This window comes from Erithacus rubecula (assembly GCF_903797595.1).
Source record: "Erithacus rubecula genome assembly, chromosome: 18".
Classification (NCBI taxonomy): Eukaryota; Metazoa; Chordata; class Aves; order Passeriformes; family Muscicapidae; genus Erithacus; species Erithacus rubecula.
In genome coordinates this window covers 11,919,371-11,938,312 of record NC_136670.1, presented here as the reverse complement: position 1 = coordinate 11,938,312, position 18,942 = coordinate 11,919,371, and the positions used below count along the sequence as shown (strand labels likewise).

General features: G+C 42.3%; 1 long non-coding RNA gene across 2 annotated transcripts in view; it reads right to left on the bottom strand.

Moving 5' to 3' along the window:
- LOC306809702 overlaps nt 1–18,942 on the bottom strand; it is a 214,660-nt gene that overhangs the window by 59,369 nt on the left and 136,349 nt on the right. For both annotated transcript variants that reach the window (XR_013776293.1, XR_013776294.1), the window contains exons 3-4: nt 16,513–16,647; nt 2,479–2,552 (exon numbers count right to left, since the gene is read on the bottom strand). This is a non-coding gene — a long non-coding RNA (uncharacterized lncRNA). The remainder of the gene's footprint in view (nt 1–2,478; nt 2,553–16,512; nt 16,648–18,942) is intronic.

Genomic DNA, 18,942 nt, shown 5'->3' with positions numbered 1-18,942 from the left:
CTTGCTCTGCAGCCCAGCTCTCCTGTTGCAGAAAGCACATGGTTTGCTATATATAGTGGGGCTTGGAAAATCACTTCCGTTACTAAACTGAGCACAAATAGTTTCAGATGACACTTTGGGTAGAGGAGATCTGTGATTTCATGCACTGTGTTTACTGAAAATTATGCGCACACAAATTACCTTAATGAGATGCAAACCTTGTCATCTGCATTTAGTGCACCAGGAAAAAAAAAATCTGGTAGCTGCAATGATAGTATATTTAACATACAGAAAATAAATAGTTTGTTACATCAATGCTGTCAAAATGAAACAAGCCAAACTGTGATTAAAGCAGTTATCATTAAACCAGAGGCTGACTTCCAGAGCTGTTGTGAAAACAGCAAAAGAGCAATTTTCCTAAGTGCATTTCAAGTGATTGAGTAAAAATTGAACTTATGGTAGACTATGTTATAGAATACTACTTAAAGTGTTTGGATGATGATACTTCATAACACAGAAGCCTTCATGCAGTACAGTTTTAATGCTTTTTTTGTTGCTGAGCTTGAAAGCATATTAAAGATTGTGAGAGTTTGTGTCTGTGAGACTCAGCCCCACCATTCTCAAATATGACAGCAAGGAAGTTTTGTCCCTGTGAGGTTCCTTGTGTATATAAAGGATGGAAGGGAGAGAGGCAGAACTTCTTATATCATACAAGATGCATGTCTTGGCTCCTGCCAAGCAATATTCTGTGCATCTTCAGTATGGCAGGAGCTGTAAACATGTTGTATAATCACATAACTGGGCTGTGACCCATTTGTTAGCAGCATAGGAAAAATACATCAAAGTCACAGAGTCTCCTCAGACAGGCCTCAACAGATATCCATCTGGTAATAACCCCAGACTGTGAAGGATGGATGATTTATAGAGGTGTTAAGGAACCCTCCTTTTTATGTATTTATAAATCCCTGTTTAAAGTCTGCACTGATTAACTAGTGCAAGGAACATATAAGGAAAAGCAAAGTATTGTTTTAGAAACAGTAGAGAATTGAGCAATGTGTAAGAAAAGATTGTGGCCATACTACAGCCACATGTAGTGCTGAGTATTCCTGAAGATCACAGATCCTAGAGTGGCCTGGGTTGGAAGGGGCTTTAATAATAATTTTTTTCCATCCCCTGCCATGGGCAGAGACACCTTCCACTATCCCAGGTTGCCCCAAGCCCTGTCCAACCTGGCCTTGGACACTGCCAGGGATGGGGCAGCCACAGCTGCTCTGGGCACCGTGTGCCAGGGCTCCCCTCACTCACAGTGGGTTATTCAGTACAGAATGTGTCACTATCAGCAAAGAAGCCCATTTCATGCTGGAGTATCCCATTTTTGTGTCAGGGACATATAAACACAGGACAGTAGCCCTTTTCTTAAAAAGTCTGCAATCTCAGTATCTTCTAAGTAATTCAAACAAGGGTGAATAATGAAAGCTGAGTGCATGTAGATATCTTTTCTTGCCATGAGTCCAAACCCACAGCATGAATTTTCTTCATAGCACTATATTCTGTTTATATTAATTGCTTGGCTTGGGGCTTTTCCCTTTTCCAAAGCTCTTTTGGGTTTGGGGAGGATACATTAGTGTTGGTGGGTATCTTCTGTAGTCTAGACTTGTAAGTTCCTACTCTATTGTTACATTGCTCCACTGGAAGGTTTGTAAGTCACACTACTTGTCAAAGTTATGAGGATGCTGAATCATTTTTATTAAGCATCAAAGTCTCTCCCCCCACCTTTCATTTCTTTAACTGAAAGCTTCATTAGATTGCAAAATGGCACCTCTGTGCTCAGACAGGGCTGTGGGCAAATCAGGTTCTTTCCTTTGTTAAATCTGATTGATTTATTGCACATATAAAATGAGCAGTAAATGTTCAAGTTCTAAAGTTATTTAACAAGTGTCTGAGTGGAATGAAAATAGCTTTCTAAAATAGTGCAAATACTTATCATAAGCATATTAAAGAGACTTTTCATTTTCAGACGTTACCAAATGCCCATAAATTCTTAGATATTCAAGCAGTCAGGCACCTGAGGAAGCTTAGGATAACAATTAATTGTGAGACATGCTGCTCAAGAAGCTCTTTGCAGCTCTGAGTTCTGCAGCACTTTAGGAAGAAGAAAGGCACCATTCTGCTAATTTAGTAGCAGGAAACAAGAGGCAGACAAGGTTTGACTAGTGTGAGATGGAATATTACCTCAAGTCTCCCTCCAGCCAAGTCAGGAGGCACAGACTGGACATCACTGGACCTCCAGATGACTCCAAAAGAGCTCAGGGCCTTCATCCAATGTCAGTGATCTCTGATGCAGGTTTGTGTTTTCTCATTAAAGCACTCAGTGCCTCCATCAGCTTGCTGAGCTCACTGGGAACAGAGGGCACTGCAGAGAATCCATTCCCTATCTGCCCTCTGCAGGGTGCTGCCTCTCCTGGCACAAGCTCTGGGAGATCAGTGTCTGCCCCTTACCTGCACAGACCCTGGAGCAGGGAGACCTTCCAGCAGGCAGGAAGGTGGGTGTGCACCTGGGGCTCAGCTGAGACCTGCAGGGAAGAGAGGAGAAGAATCATGGACTCACAGCTTGGAAAGGAGCAGAATGTGCCTAACAGAGACTTAGGGAGAAAAGCAAACATGAAGATGCAGCTGAGCAAAGCTTAATTCCTATTTCACATTAGTTTTGATACAGTGCCTTGTCCAGCTTCAGAGTTACTGTGCTCACAACCAGCTTCTTTTCTAATTTCCACTGACTACATAATAGAAGAAGAGAAGCAAAACAAAAAGGAGAGAAATGTGTCAGAGATGGGAAAGGATCGAAGAAAAGAGAAAAATTCAGTTGAGAGGTGGCAGAGGATATCTAGGGATTATGCTCTGCAAAAAAAAAAAAGTTAAGAGCAAAGACTTTCATAGCAACTGAAGGGGAAAATAATAATAAAAAAAAGGCACAACAAAAAACCCTGTCTCCTGTGGTGAAACTTCAGTGAAATGCTATTAAGGATAAATCTTTTATTGTATTGTCCTGCAGGCAGTCTGGTAAAAACTGTATTCTCAGCAGAAATGAACTCTCCCATTATAAAAAAGGAAAAACTGTCTGCTTTCAGGACTGGCTCCATGTAATGTCTGCTGAGGTACCCACAAGGGGATATCTGGGAGCTGTAGCAAGGAGAAGTAGGTCCAGATATTTCCTACTGAAATAAGGTCTTCTGACTGAGAAGAGACATCAGATGAGTTTGCCACCAGCTTCCCATGGGCTGTCAAAAGACTGCAGCTCACATAAAGGATTCAGCCCAGGGAGAGCATTTAGAGAGGAAATAACTCCCTGTGCAGTGATTTGTCAGGACCTCTTTTAATTGAGTCTTTGGCTGAGAGATAGGGAAAAACACTGGCCAAATTAGCCTTGGTGGAAAAAGAGAAAGAAAGGAGAGATATGACCCCCCCCAAGCTGTGGAAGGGAGAGAAAAGGTGTTCCAAAGGAAGGGGAAACACTAAATGATTTAAAAGGTTGGTCCAGAACAGAGATGATGTAGTTCCAACAAGAGATGATGCAGTGGGCTCCTGATTTAGCCCATCCTCCCCAGCAATGGCACCTAGATTAGCCAAGAACCCCCCAGCAGCACAAACAGCACATGGACACAGGGATGGAGGCTCAGCCAAACACCACATGCAGCCAAAGGGAATCACAAAGACATAAAATCCCAGCAGATCCAGGGGGGAAGCCTGGCTGGGTGCTGCCCCACTCCCAGTGTGGGCACCCCCATCCTCCAGATTGTTGGTGAAGATATTCAGCAGCACAGACCCACAGCAGGCAACTATCTCAGAAATCCCTCTGCCAGCTCAACAAGTCAGACTTTTAACCCTCACTGTTCCCACTGAAAAGCACATCTTACTGCCTTGTGGTCAAACACTTTTAATCACTTCATTCTAATTTCCAGCCCTCAAGACTTCATGACAAATATACACCTGTTTGTACCAATTTATGCCTGTTGCTGTAACAATCCTTATTTTCCCTGGGCAGTGTGAATTCCAGGCCTACTGCTGTCAGAAAGTGGCACTTTCAGATTTCAAACAGCCCCTCTTAATCACCCTTTCCAGACCTTTTAAATGCATTCTTCAAATTACAGGTTTTACACTCTCAGACTTTGAACATGTGAGGAATTTACCTGAATCAGTTTTTATCCATTGCTTCATAGATCCAAACCTTTCCATTATTTAGGTCAATGTATCCTCACTCCCTCCTTCCACTTAGATAAAAGATCCATTTTCTCACTGTATTTTTTTTAACATCTCATACCTGAGACGCCTTTGCTGTTGCTATACTGAGCAAAGAATTGCTTTATCTTTTCAAGGGAATAAAGACCACTTTTAAAACCTTGTCTTCATTTGAAATTGCAGAACTGCTTTGTGTTTGTGTGCATTATTATTGCATTATAGAACAGGCTCAGATCATGACTGCAATCCCCATGCAGTTGGAAGTGTTCAATCTCAAGTTTCCACAATTCTGTGAACAATTCTTTACATATAACATGGCCCTAAAACCTCCTTTGCTGATTATAAAATGCTATTCTGATTGAATCTTTCCATGTAGGTTTTGGGTTGGGCCTTTTTTTTTTTCTCTTTTCTCTCACCTTGAACAATAAAAATCATTGTTACTTTTATAGCCTGTTTCATTTTTAGGGGTGCAGCAGGGATTGCAGAGCAGGATGTTGGGTAAACTAGAATTTATAGTTTATCCCAAAGTAGGCTCCCTGCTGGAGCTGGGTTTAAATGTATTTTTCTGTATTCAGTATGATTAATTCTGATGCCAGGGGACTCTTGGTACATTTCCTAAGGATAAATCCATGGGAATTGCAGTCACTTGCTTAAAGATGATTGTTCAAAGTGCAAAGCACTGGGAAAGAGGCCTAAAAGTAAAACATGTTCAAAATTCTGCTGTAGTTGTAGCCTGCAGAGATTTAGGGGTCCTGGATATTTTGGAAGCAGAGTTACAATAAAATGAAACCTGCCTCCTAACCCAAAATAAACTGGGACTGAGTAACACACAGTGGCAGGCACAGACTGGCAGTAATGGGCTATAATTATATACAATTTCCTGCACAGAGAGGGATATTTCCAGGTAATTTCTGACTAGCCTTTAAAAACTATATTTTGGGCATTAAAAAACCCTCAAATTTTATTTTAATGAACTTTAAAACTGTGTGACACACTAAAGGCAAACTGAGTCCTGCTTGGCACAGGCTGTCAGGTGGAATGGAGGAGAACACGTGGCTGCAGAGCAATGGTGCTGCTCCCAACCTGAGCCTGGGAGCAGGGCAGGGAATCTGTTCCTTCAGCAAAAACGTGGCAAAAACAAAGCTCCTGCTGCCAGGGGCTGATCAGCAGCACCCACAGCGTGTCAGAGTCCTGGGCTCCACCAGGATAAAGGTGCCACTGAGGCACAGAGAGCTGCTGCTCCAGCCCTTTGAACAGCTGGCAGCACAGCAGACACTGAACTCCTGCTAAGGAAGAGCCTGTTAAGAGCCTGCAGAGGGGAGACAGCAGCAAGGAATAACACTGGCTAGGTCTGTGTTAGCATTTCAGGCCAGGGCAGGAATGTGCTTTCAAAGCAAATCAAAGAGGAGGAAGGAATTGAAACCAAGAAACTTTTTCCAAGCCTCTGCTGGAACAGCTCTGCTGAGTGGATGTGCACAGTGGGGCCTGAGAGGCTGCTCTTGTTTTCTCACTCTCTCAGCACAGCATTCCAGTTCCTAGCACTTGAGTTCTCTCTTCAGGATATTCTGGAAGAGCCAGGTTAAGCCAAAGAAGCCTTTGACTAAATGCTGGAGCAAGACAAATACATTGTTCAACCATTTCCTGAACATTTGCAGGATGACATGAGTGCACAAAATTAGAGATGGCTCATCCTCTTACTTGAAGGCTAATTGCCTTGTAAGCAGCATTTATATTTTTTGTATGAGGTTTTAATAACAACCTAGAGTTACTAACATGTAAGTATGAGATGTAAAACTCTGTAGGTGCATTTTTTAAATCCTCAGAGAATTCAAGACAAATGCATTGATCTAAAAATGAATTGTCTAAAGCCCAGGCACTATCAGAAGCTTCAAAGTGGCCTGACAGAACTGCAGATTGCCCAGCTGAATTCTTCATTATCCTGGAAATATGTGCAGCACCAAGCACTAAGGGACCATTTAATTCAAGCTAGAGCTATGCTGCAGTTAGTGAAGTTACCAGAATTATATTCTCATACAGGTGGGAGAAGTTAAGCCCCATGGTGTTGGAATTATGACTGAGAAATCATGGTAAAGTAAATTTCACATCTGAAAGAACTTAAGGAACCAAACTGGCAACTTTCCTCTTACTCAAAATGTTCTCAGAAAAAAACTTTTAGATGTTTTCAAAGACACATTTGGTCCCTTCATGCTAAAGTGGTGCCAGAGCACACATTACAGTCTTGGATTTACCCATAGCAACTGATGAATTCCCTATTAGAAAAAGAATCTTTTTGGTTCCATCAGAATTAATACATTGAAAAAATCTGGGTTTAAATGGAGAACACAGGCTCAGAGAGGTGGAATATCCCCTGAAAGTTAAGCAAGGGTATTGTTTTTTCTTTGCTTACAGCTAAGATGGATTAACAGAGGCATATGGAGAAGATCAAATATACCTTGAAATAATGGATGTATAAATCTGCAGACTAAATCTCTCTTGAGTACTGGACAAGAGAGAATATAAAAATGTGGAGATCATTTACTGAGGGGATATAACACTGCAAAGCCAGAGGGGTTCTAGGATCTTCAATATTTTATAAGAGGAAGCTTAAAGCTATTTTAATAAACCATTGAGGCCAGTTTTTTAAAAATGTAAATGTACAACTGTGCACACAATCTGCATATGCAAATCACCACAATTGGACAAGCAAATCAGATAATTGCATGCAAATATGCCTACTCACTCCATGCCTGTGTCTACAATGGTAGTAACTGTGCATGCAAATTAGGTACACATTTTGTACACATAAAGGTACAGCTTAAATGGCATATGGCATGGAAATATGGCATCCAATGTAACAAAAGAGGGAGAAGGAAATAGCAGGGGATAGAGTTAGCTGTAAATAATAACATGGAGTGAACACAAACACACACACACATGGATCTATAAACACAACATTATCAAAAAGAAAATACATGGGTCTTTTAGTGCTTGAGGAACTGAAATGACACACGTTGTGTGGAGAAGGCAACTGTGCAAGCTAAAACAGCCTCCCCAGAGACCCAGTGCCCATTCACAGCAAGGTCCAGGGTGGCTTTTCAAAGCCACCCCAGCCTCTCCCTGGTTTGACCCAATGACCCTCTCCTTGAGGAGAAGAGTTCAGTGTCTCTCAGACTGACACAGGCTGAAGACTCAGCTGCAAGTGCTGCCAAATGAACATCAAAGGTGGTGGTGGTGGTTTCTTGTGACACATGGACAGATGTATTCAAGGAAAAAGGCTTTGTAACTCTTTTGTCTTTCAAAAGTATTGATTTTGCTTCAACTACCTTCCTTCCTGCTTTGAAGCTAACCCAGTGTATCATGCTCTCATCAGGCTCATTTGGATTCAAACTGCACGAGAGGGAGATGACTGGCAGAAAGGATGGATGGATGGAGCAGAGGAAAGGCTTCTAACCTTAACTGTATCCTTGAACTTAAAACCTATGTTACATTTTTAAACACACTTAGACCTTTAACTTAGTAGTTAGCAGATTAATGAGATGCACAGACTGACATTTTATTTGAAATTTTCCAGGCAGAGAAACACAAAGTGCTCAGCATGAAGAGCAGGCTGAGCTGCGATGACAGCAAGCCCCCTCAATCACTCCAGGCTTCAGCATGCTCAGATATAAAACAATGAGCACAAGTTGGAGAACAGAATAAAAGTGTTGATTAAATTTTGATTCAGTCCCTTTTGTATGTGTGATTACACATTTGTGCCACACTCACACAGCCAGAACAGCAAAGGTCACTGCCCAGTCAGTGCCTCCAGCCCTGGGTTCATGACACTCATGGCTTTGAAGAGTTCTTTGGAGGCTCAACCCAAAAAGTTCTTCAGAAACATGCTGTAGTCACAAGGATCAGCCTGGCTCAGGAAGATCTGAAACACATGGCTGCAAAAGGAACTTAGAGGGAAGGTGGACAGCTGTCCAAAATCTCCCATCTCCAGCTTTTTCCGTGGTTTTGTTGTCTGGCTGTCCTTTGCACCTCAGACACTCAGGTGAGGCTTTGTCCTTGCCCACACAGCAAATCCACTGCTCAGTCCCAGCGTGTGGATTTTCCTGGCCATGCTGCTTCCCTCATGAACCCAACTGCCTGAGGAAGGTTCCAGAAGAGAAATCTTCTGGGGGAAACACAGCTACTGAAAACAAGGGAATGGCTTTGAGAACCCATTGGGCATCTTCCTTTCTCCTATACTAAGAAAGAATTTTTCCCCCCAGAACTCATCCCTGTTTACCTTTCCTTCAATGTTCAATGCCCTACTCTGCTAAAAGCCTGAGGCAGAAACTGTGGAGGTGTTTGTGTCATTGTCTCAGTCCATCTTGTGACACACTGGAACGAGCAGCCCTGTCTCCATATGACTAATATCCCAATTGTTTTATTTCAGAGCAACTCAGAGTTTTAAAGTCTTTAAGTCAGCTTTGGCCCAGGTTCAGAGCACATATTTTCCCTCCCAGTTCTGCATAGTCTTTCAAGCCACAGCAACAAAAGTTGGAGCTTCTTCTCATCCAGTGAGCCTGGGTGCCCATGCACACATTAAGAGACCATTCACCTTTCAGTACATATCTAGGCTAAACTGATTTCACTTTCAAGAAAGAGAAAAACTTAGTGCTTAATGGATTTTTACTAAACTCCAAGGCAGTTTGGAAGTACATTCTGACATGCAGCATTAAACACTGCTGCAGCTGCACTCAGAGGAATGGGCAAATGCATGCAAGCTCACAGAGCAGAGCTTTTACCTCACCTCAGATTGCTGCCTGAGCCTTTGGGGGCCTATCCCAGCACCCAGTGGAGTTAATGAGAGAATAGCCAAAGGATTTAGGAAGACTTGAGTGAATTTGTATCATACATTTGCTTATAGAAGCAGCTATGTTGGTAAAGATAGATATTCCCAAGCTAGAACAGGTTAATTTTACACCACACACCCCCCACAAAAAAAAAAATGCAGCAAAACTTGGTGAACAAACTGTTTCATTCTGATCAGACTTTGTGTCTCTTAGTGGAATCACAAATTTATACAGGGCATGCTGGGTGACTGATAGCCAGGTGGGACTTGGAAATACATCTTAACAAACACCCTGGGCATCTTTGTCACAGACTTGTATGTGTAGGAGCTTTGTCTTAGCTGACAAAATACACTTCTTTTTCCTTGTCAAATTTAACAGCCAGGTATTCAAGTCATTTGAGCAACTGTAGGTACTAAGAATTGCACTTAAAAAAAAAAAAATAAATAAAATCACATAAACCACAGCCTATATCCAGCTTGTCCATTTCTCCCTGTCCATGCAGTTTTCCATTCCTGTATAATGTGTTATTTTTCCTCTCTTCTCTTTATAGATCCACACTCTGCAGAGCAGCTATCTTCTCTTTACATATCCACAATCTATAAAATAACCTTAAGGGAAGTAATAATAAAACTCTCTGTTAGAGGCAGACAGGGACACCCACCTCAACCTGTTTTGGAGTTGGGCAGACAGCCCAGGAGCCAACACTGTCACAGCTGCCATGTCTGACAATGGAGGACAAGTTTTGATTAGGAAGAATCTTTTTTTTTTTTTTTTTTTTTTTTTTTTTTTTTTTTTTTGTGGTTTGTTTTTTTTTTACAGACTTTTCCACTCAGCTGGCTCTGATACCATTCACCCTCAGGTACTTTGGAAACAATCTCAGGAGTTGTTAGAAGCTGTTTTTGAGGATTCCTAAGGGACAGGGAAGGGCCAGAGTTCTGGCAGAACACCAACACAGCACCCACCGGAAAGCAGGAGATGAAGAACTGGGAAATTACTGTCTGGCAAATAAATCTGCACAGGTACAGAAACAAAAGAATGAAACCACTTGTAAACCCACAGAAGATAACAAGAAAATCAGCAAGCACAAGCATACAGCTACTGGGAACAGATGATGTCAAACCAAGCTCTATTCTTTCCATGACAGGATTACAGGCTCAGGGATAGAGGAGAAACAACAGTTGTCATGGCTTGTTTTAAGCAAGTCTTTTGACTCTGACTCATGAGACATTCTTATAGGCAAGCTCAGAAATTTGATCTTCAACTCAGCAGTGGATGCAAAAAGCTGAAAAACTCTGCAACAGAATATTTAACAGGAAATCATTGTCAAATTGGAAGCATGTTTTGAGTGGATATCCTGAAGAGCTGTTCTAGGTCCAGTTCCATTATTTCTATTAATGTCTCAGAGTGTGAAATAGGAAAATTTTCAGAAAACAATGGAAATACTTGAGCAAGGTTGGGCAAAGATCTATCAAGAGTGATGTAAGTAAAGCTGATCTTGCCACAGGGCACAGTTGGACTGGGCAACTCCTTTAGTCCCTGTTCTTATGCTATTTGTGCGTGTGGATAAAAATCCCAAAAGTAAGAGGTGGGAAGTTAGCAATTAACAACTTTCTTTTTGAATAGGGCAGTCACAGAAACTCTGAAACATACTGCCAGTTACACCTTCCCATAGTCCTTGTAACCTAATGAGATAATTAATAACAGCAGAAGGTTGCCCTAAAGCCAAGGACCAGGGGGCAGGTGATGATCTCAGTGCATTTTCTGCACAGCATTGTTGCCCAGAGCCAACAGAGGTTGGGGTCAACTAACTTGGATTATGCACCAGTGTCTTTTAATTTTGTCTGCAATGAAATATGGACGTGCACAGACTCCAGAAGTGTGACACCCAGTTATCATGGGCTTCATAAAGCCTAGGTTAAACCCTCTAAGAGATCAGGGAAGAGTGCCTTGTCATCACAAATCTTGAGCCTGCCAGCACAGAGTGAACGATGAAGTCCTTCAATGCTTTACAGCCCAAGTCCCCGTGGGATTCTTTAATTATCCTTTGCAATAATTAAGGCACAAACAATTGATATAAGAATCTCCATTTGTTTAGTGTGGGCAGATTCCCTTCCCCCAAGGCTGGAGAAAGCTCAAGCACATTTATACTCCAGAGCTGCTCTTCTCCAAAGGGGGATTGTTCTGCTTGGCTGGGAATGAAAGCCATCTCGGCACGGTGGCAGGTAGGGCTCTATTAAGGCAGCACTTGGGGGCCCACAGGAGCTACTTGATTACACGTTGGAACAGCTTCATTCTTCAAGGACTGGCACCAGGCCAATTAGTCCTGTAGGAAGACTGATGTTTTAACTAAGACACATCCATCTACACTGCAGCTTTATAAACACACTGTTTGCTGAGTAGGGGCTGCCTGTGCAGTTCTATTTCTGATTCTCCAGAAAGGTCAAAGGACGTCAGGCAGATGTACTGGAAATCCGAAAAGCACATCAGTGAAATTCAGACAAGATCCAAAATTATTCAGTATGGCCTTCAGTTGATTAACTGCTAGGAGAAAAACAGTTGCAGTCTGTAAGTATCTTTTAAGGTCCTCTCTACTCAGAAAATCCAGCCAGAAAGAAAGGAGCCCCTCAGGAACCTGCAGACACTCAGCAAGGAGGAGAGGCTGCGGATGGACGCTGCCTCTGAGAGTGCTGGCAGTGCCACCAGCCTGGAACTGACACTCCTGCTGGTGGCTCTCCACAGCTCCCAGGTCTGCTGACCCTTCCCTTTCACCTTCCCACCCTTTCTGTGACCTGAGATGAGACTTGTGCACTGGGAAGGAAGGAACTGAGAGGCTTTTTTCCAATCGTTGACTTGATTCACAGGGTGTGCTCCAGCATGGAAGCCAAAGGCCACTCCAGGTTCACTGGGAATGGGAGGTGCAGATTCTCAGTAAAATTTTGGCAAGAAAGCTGCTTTTGTCAGTCTGCCTTGCAGCCAGCAAATGGGAGGAAACAGCCCTGAGATTCCAGATTCCTCCTAAGATACACAGTTGTAAATGAGAGCCTATGTAGCTTCCAACATTATGCAATCAGTTACATTAGAAAAAATAAATTAATCATCACCAGTTTTAAGAACTACAGTAAATATAAAGAAGATAATTTTAAAATACCCTAATTATATTACAAAATATAGTCCTCTTAATACCAAGCTATAAAAGTTGGTTGCATATTGTAACTGGGCTTCAGTTTTACGAGGATGACTATGAGCTACACACTTTGCTTTTTCAGAGAAGCATGAAGACAGGATGGGGAAGAAGTTCTTGTTCCTGCAATGCACCAAAGCTGATCTGTAGCCAGGAGAAGGTTTGGACATAATGTATTTACAGCACCAGCACGTAAACCAGGAGTCAGCCAGGGCAGCCCTGCCAGGCTCTGCAGAACAACTCTGCTGTTCTTCCCTCCAGGGATAAGCTCAACATTCAGACCCTAAATGGGAAAATACTCCTGAAATTCACACAGGCAGCTTTGAAGGTGTCAAGCCCAGGTCTGCCACAATGCAGCACCTGAGTATCACCCATTTAAATGAGCAGTGCTGAATGAGAAAGGTCCTGCATGCACAGGCACCTAAGGAGGGTTAAACAGCCCCTAAATTCAAGAATATCCAACTAAATTCCTTGGCTGGACTTCCTTAATAGTCCATGGGCCATCACACTTGCAGTGTGATTCTTCCAACCTCTTTTAGTAGCCAGCTGCAAGTCCAGGTATCACCTTTGAAGTGTTTCTTTCTCTTCACTGAGTACAAAAGAAGTAGAAAGGCTGTTTCATACAGGGTTGCCACATTGTGGACATCTTCCAGTAGGTGAGATGAATTGTGCAAAGCTGAAAAGCTGCTGTAAAGCATTTAGCAGCATCCTAGGAGTTTAGTCTTCTTGTTTTGTCCAAGTCCTCAAAGATCCTGAAGTCAGGTCTGATTTTTAAATTACTTGAATTTTCTCCCTCTGTTGGCAGCACTCTTAGAAGAACTGCAGAACAACAGTGCTTGTTCTCTGGACAAATTTTTTTTAAAGAAATTACTCCCTAAGTGGAGTTCTCTATCATCCATTTGGTAATTAATCTCCTCATTAACTGTTGACCATCAGTTTACAATAAAAAGTAATTAAGAGAGGCCACAAGCTGCAAGGGTTGGATGAGCTTTAGAGCAGTCCCTAATTGAAGGCCTTGCTGTGTGCCAAAGGGTAGCTGGAGCATCTTTCCAAAGGTGAGATCACAATTTGCAGTGAAATGACATCTGTCAGGACAGCAGCTCGTTAACCTCAGCCCACCCAGGGCTGTCTGAGCTGGCCCAGCACTGCCTACCCCTCTCCTGCTTGTCACATTTCAAATGGCTCAAATGTCCCTTGGTAGTCCCATCTTCTAATTAGTCACTAGTTACACTGTCAGGTATTTTATTCCCACAACTGTGAAGAAGTGAGGATTAGCCCTTAAATTCTCCAGAAAGGTTATCATTGATTCTGCACCTCTTTTTCTACCCACAGGAGTCCCTGCTCCAGCAGCATGAAAGCATTCTAGAAAGCACCTGAATACCTTCCTGCATGCTTTTGGTAAAATGCCTCCCCTTTGTAGGGAAATGTGCCTCAATTCAAGACTGTTCTCACACACATCCCCAATTATTTTCACTTTCTTTTAAAGCACCAACCACTTGTTTACTTACTGATGTATCTCAACATGAGAATCTCCTAAGTTCAAAGCTTATCTGCTTTGTTTTTTTGCTGATACAAGTATTGCTTCCAGTATTTACCCAGCTCATGCAAGCCCCTATAATTTTGTCAGTGTTATCTTTTCAAAGGTATTTTGTCTGTTCAAATACACTGAATGTAAAACAAAACCAAAGCCTGCATACAGTTTGAAAAGAAGAATGCAAAAGGCAGTAAAGCAAAAACAGCCCTGCCAGGGCCTTTCCATGAGAGATCCAGGAGAGTTGGGGCTTAATTCTGACAAAGGCAACACTGCAAAGTGGAACTAAAAACACTCCAGTGGGAAATATGTGTAAACTGGTTTTAAACTGTAGTACAATACAACACCTTTGATCTCAGGGCTTAGTTCAGACAGTACAAGACTGACAGATAAAACAATATTCCTCCAAATATGTAAATGGCTGCTGCAAAGGGAAAAGGAATTATCCATCCTCTGGAGGACTGGGCTACTACTTAACAGAGGAGATATGAGGGAAAACTTTCTGCTAGAAAGATGGGGAGTTTGCAGAATTGGAATAATGGGAAAGGGTCAGAGAGACAGTGTTGGAATAGTGTGGACTGTCTTGGGAGAGCTGATGGATAAAATGATAGTGTGACGTGCAAAATATTTTCTAATTGCCATCTCTTCAGAAAGTCAGAGTTTGACATATTCAAAGTGTGGAACAAGCATTAATATCCAAAGCAAATCAAACCCTACTCTGAACTGCAAGTCTCACGATAGTTGATGGGTTTGCTTTTTTAAAGCCCCAGCTGCCAGATTCACCATTGCAAAGGAATCTCATCTTTCATTTTAAAAAGTTATATTTCCACTTCTCAAAGCTGTGGAAAGAAGCCTGAAAAGATGAAGTGCCAGTATCCTTAACAGCTCCAAAGAGAGAAGGCAAATAAAAAGAATTCAAAGTACATTGGTTTAAGCCAAACTCATAATTTCTTTTTCCCAGGCCTGGCTCATGATTTTTGAGAACTGGCATTTGGAAATGCTCGAAACACAAAACTCTTAATAAGGAACAGGGGGGAGTTACTAAGAAGCTTGAAGAAAGCTGTAAGATTTGTTCACTGCAGTAAAAACGTGATCATTAAAGAACTGAAGAGGGAGATTTGTTAAAGGCTACCAAAATTCTGGTACTTTCTCACACAACAACCAGCTCCAGAGTCCCTGGTGACTGAGCTGTGCCTCTCTTTGTTACAGAGCCTTTAATTGTATGTCAGGCTGGTGGCTGGAACGTGACAAACTCATTTTGTTTCCTGGGGAAAGAGAGGGGCCTTTTGGGGCTGCAGAGAGCCTGATACCTGTGACCAAAACAGTCAAACAAATAAAGAGAACAAACACAGCTTTTGCATTCAGTGTTCATTTTGCTCTTATCCAGCATCTTTGTGGTGAGTGTTGCTATCAGAAAGGTTTTTTTTCCTGACTTTAGGAAGTACATTTTTATGATAAAGGAACAATTGTGGGATTAATTTGTTTTTTAAACAAGCTTTTCTTACAGGAGTTTTTCTTTTTTAATGAGCTTGAATAGCAAAAACATTTCATCAAGCTTCTGTTGATGTACTTAAATATGTCCAAATAAATAGCATATTTTCAAGTTAAGTAAATATCCACATACCAAATCTGGATCCTATTTAAGCCTCGAGAAGAAGAATAATATTGTCTATCCATGCTGATGAATATGCTATAATATATTATATATGCTTTGAGATTGCTAGACAAAAACCTACATATGTAACAGAATATGACAGAAATTCACTCAGACATGTTTTCCATTCCTTAGAAACTGAAAATCCACAGCAGATCTTCAATTCTCCCTCTAGGACAAAAATATTTCTTTATTGCCTCTTGCCCATCCACCAGCTGAAGGGAGCTAACTCCACATGCACACTCTTATCTCCACACAAGCTGTACACTTTGGGGAGCATATGCTGAATAGATTAAACTAGAAAACAAGTAGTTGCAAATATTTTTTGCCTTTAAACATCCCAGGCAGTTTTTGATTTAAGACAACCTTGCATTTGAGTAAAAGATGCATAATTTAAAAGATTTATTAATTTTCATGTAAGAAATTTAGTATTTTGTGATCAATTTCAATTTTACTGTAGGCACAAAACTCAACTTCTCTAAAATTGCAATATGTCTCATTGATAACACAGAGACAGAGACCATAAATCAAATTATTCCTTTAGCCAAGGTCTTTGTGTGCAGTGGTGGGTATTCATATTCCTAAAATTCCCTGCCTAGCCTTTTCAAATAGACTATGGGAAGTAAAGGAATGTGTAAAATTAAAGAGGACACTGCTCACATTGCTCGTGGGATCACCCTGTATGTGTATGCACAGCTGTCCCAGCACTGTCCCCTTCAGATGTGCTGCTGCATTAGTGCTGAAACACAACAAAATGCAAAACTGAATTGCTTAAGAGGCTTTTAAAGAAAATTCTGTGACAACTTGGCCTGGCAGAGTGGTACCGTGTTTGAGTACCTGAATTAGATTTAATCTGACTCCCCCAGTGGTAATAATAATATAATATGCTGTAAAAATGAATCTAAAAATCTTAAATTGAATCTGTATGTTTACTATGAAAGTGGCTTTGTCAGCTGTACATTACAAAATTTTAATATTTTCAGCAGGCAAGCAATACATCTTGTCTAGACACTGGTGAAATTTTCAGACACAAAATTATTTTAAATTCTAAAACAAATAATGGAGACATCACCCCCCCATCCCTAACAGATTGTGGAATGTCATTTACTTTAAATTTGCAGCCAGACATCACATAGCCAGAGAAATTGCCTGTAAGAAAAATAGGCTGACACTTATCACTGCATTCCAGGGAGACCAGGGGGTGATGTCAGCTCTCTCTGTTTCTCCCAGACAATTGAGCGTCCTACAAATCAATAAAAACAAGGTTTATTGGTATGTTTGCTTTATCACACTTGAGCCACTTTCATTGTCCTAGTGACAAAGTCTTCACAAATTGAATCATTAAACACAGTAATTGTGTTTCAAATACATTTTCCAGAGGAGGAAGGGAAGGGAGGGTGTAAAAGATTATTTGCTGCAGTATTTATGGCTGCGGAATTTAGGTTTGTAACAGTTTGCCGTACCTATATTTTATTTTTTCAATATGGAAAAAGGAGCAGGGGGAGGGGAGAGAGGAGGGACCCCAGTAAGTGGAACAAACAGTCGCACTCCAATTTAGCCCAGCAAAGCTTTTAATATTTCGCTGAGCTAATGTTATATAAGGAATTTCTCAACAGCTCCTCGCGCAAAATGCCAAACTTATTTTAAAATTATTTTTGTAAAAATAGATGGTCTTGGGGAAAAAAAAAAAAATTAAAAATTGCACCCTGGAGTCGGGATCTAAGGACTGTTACCATCCTGGTGGTTAAAATAATTCCTTCCCGGGTGTTGCTCAGTCCCTTACGCAAGCCTGTAAACTCATTTCGCCCCAGCACTCTCTCAATCTTTGTCGCTCTTTGCATATGTGGTTGTGATTTACATGCCACCCACATTTAAAGAGGTATTGACATTTTCAAGGCGGCTATTTTAGCCCCTGGATTTTTAAATGGAATCAATCACACTTTATTTCTTCCCTCAGGAGCCCAGACCTGTGTTTGTCACACACCCACCTCTATCTGCGCAGCCCCAGGGGCGTCTCGGAGCCACCCACGGGAATGCTCAGTGTCCCCCACGGGAATGCTCAGTGTCCCCACGGGAATGCTCAGTGTCCCCCACGGGAATGCTCAGTGTCCCCACGGGAATGCTCAGTGTCCCCTCAGCAATTCCAGCAGTTCCAGGCTTAGGCCTGCCTGCTCTCCCAGTTGCTATGCTGGGATGGCAGAGCAGAACAGAGCCCCGTTTCACATTCGGGGTTTTGGGTTACTGCTCTCCACAATGGCATTTGGGGTTTTGGCTTAGCTCCCCTTTGGTTCCCAACAGCACAGGCTCTGCTGCTGGAAAAGCCAGGCTCAGCTGCACCCACACAGCCACGGGTCTGCCTAAAGAGCCACGGTGCAGGTGACACAGGGAATGCTGTCCTTGCCCTGCGTGATCAGGGGATGCTTCTCCAGCCCCTCCTTTGGTCTTGGTGCGTTTTTCTTACTCAATTAGCCTGAAATGGAACATGGTCATGCCTCCAGCTGCAGCTTCCTTCCAGCACAGTGGTATCAGACCTTTCTACACATTATACAAATTGCACTTCATCACTGAAAATCAAATCTAGGAGGCAATGATATCCACGTCAAAATACTATAAGGATGTACAAGTGCTTGCTACCCTGCACTGTCTGCTAAGAGGAATAGAGGAATGTCAGTCAGGAGCTCCTGCTCCTCCAGCAGCTCTCAGTTATTTGGGGCCATTCCCCAAATTCCTCTGATGCTGTTGGGAGGGTGAGCAAGGCAGTGCCTGAGGGAAACCCAGGAAAGCACACAGTGCCCAGCACACAGCACAGCAGCCATCTCCAGGTGTTTGCAGACTCAGTCCCATCTTGGCCAGCAGCAGAGCTCTAGCTGTGTCCTGATGTTTGGCAGGGATTAATACAGGCTTCCTTCATCTCACACAGAAACAGTCTTGTATGGGCCCTGCCAGAGATTTGTTTTTAAAACAGCTAATGGTTAGTGACCCACTTGGATCCTGCCAAGTAAGGGTGGACAGGATCAATGGACTTGCTTGGTGACACTTCTCCCTTTCCCTTTCTGTGGTAGTTGAGGCAGGAAAAAGCTCCTGCTGTGTGTGTAGAAAATATTCTCCAGGAGCTCCCTGGTACCACTTCAAGTGGAAGGCAGAGGATCCTCCAGCTCACACTGCTTCCACCCAAAACTTCTGCTGCAGCCACCACCAACAACCCAGTGGTGATCCTGCAGCCACAGTGACTCTGTTCCCCCTCTGCTACTCCCAGCAATGCCACTCATGGGCACTAACTATGATCAAAGCCTTTTTGAAACTTAGAGAGGAGGGATATACATACATTGCTCCTGTGTGTGAAAAAAATCACCTGCATCTGGGTTGTTCCTTCCATCCAGCTATGCAAACCAAACTCACAACAGACACATGGGCTCACTGATGGCTACACCTCACATTTTTAAAAGATCCTTGTGCAAACTGTCTCATACACCATTTATCTTGGAGAAGGTCTGCTCCAAAAGGAGAGTCTGGGTTTGGTGAGTCTGTCAGTGACGGC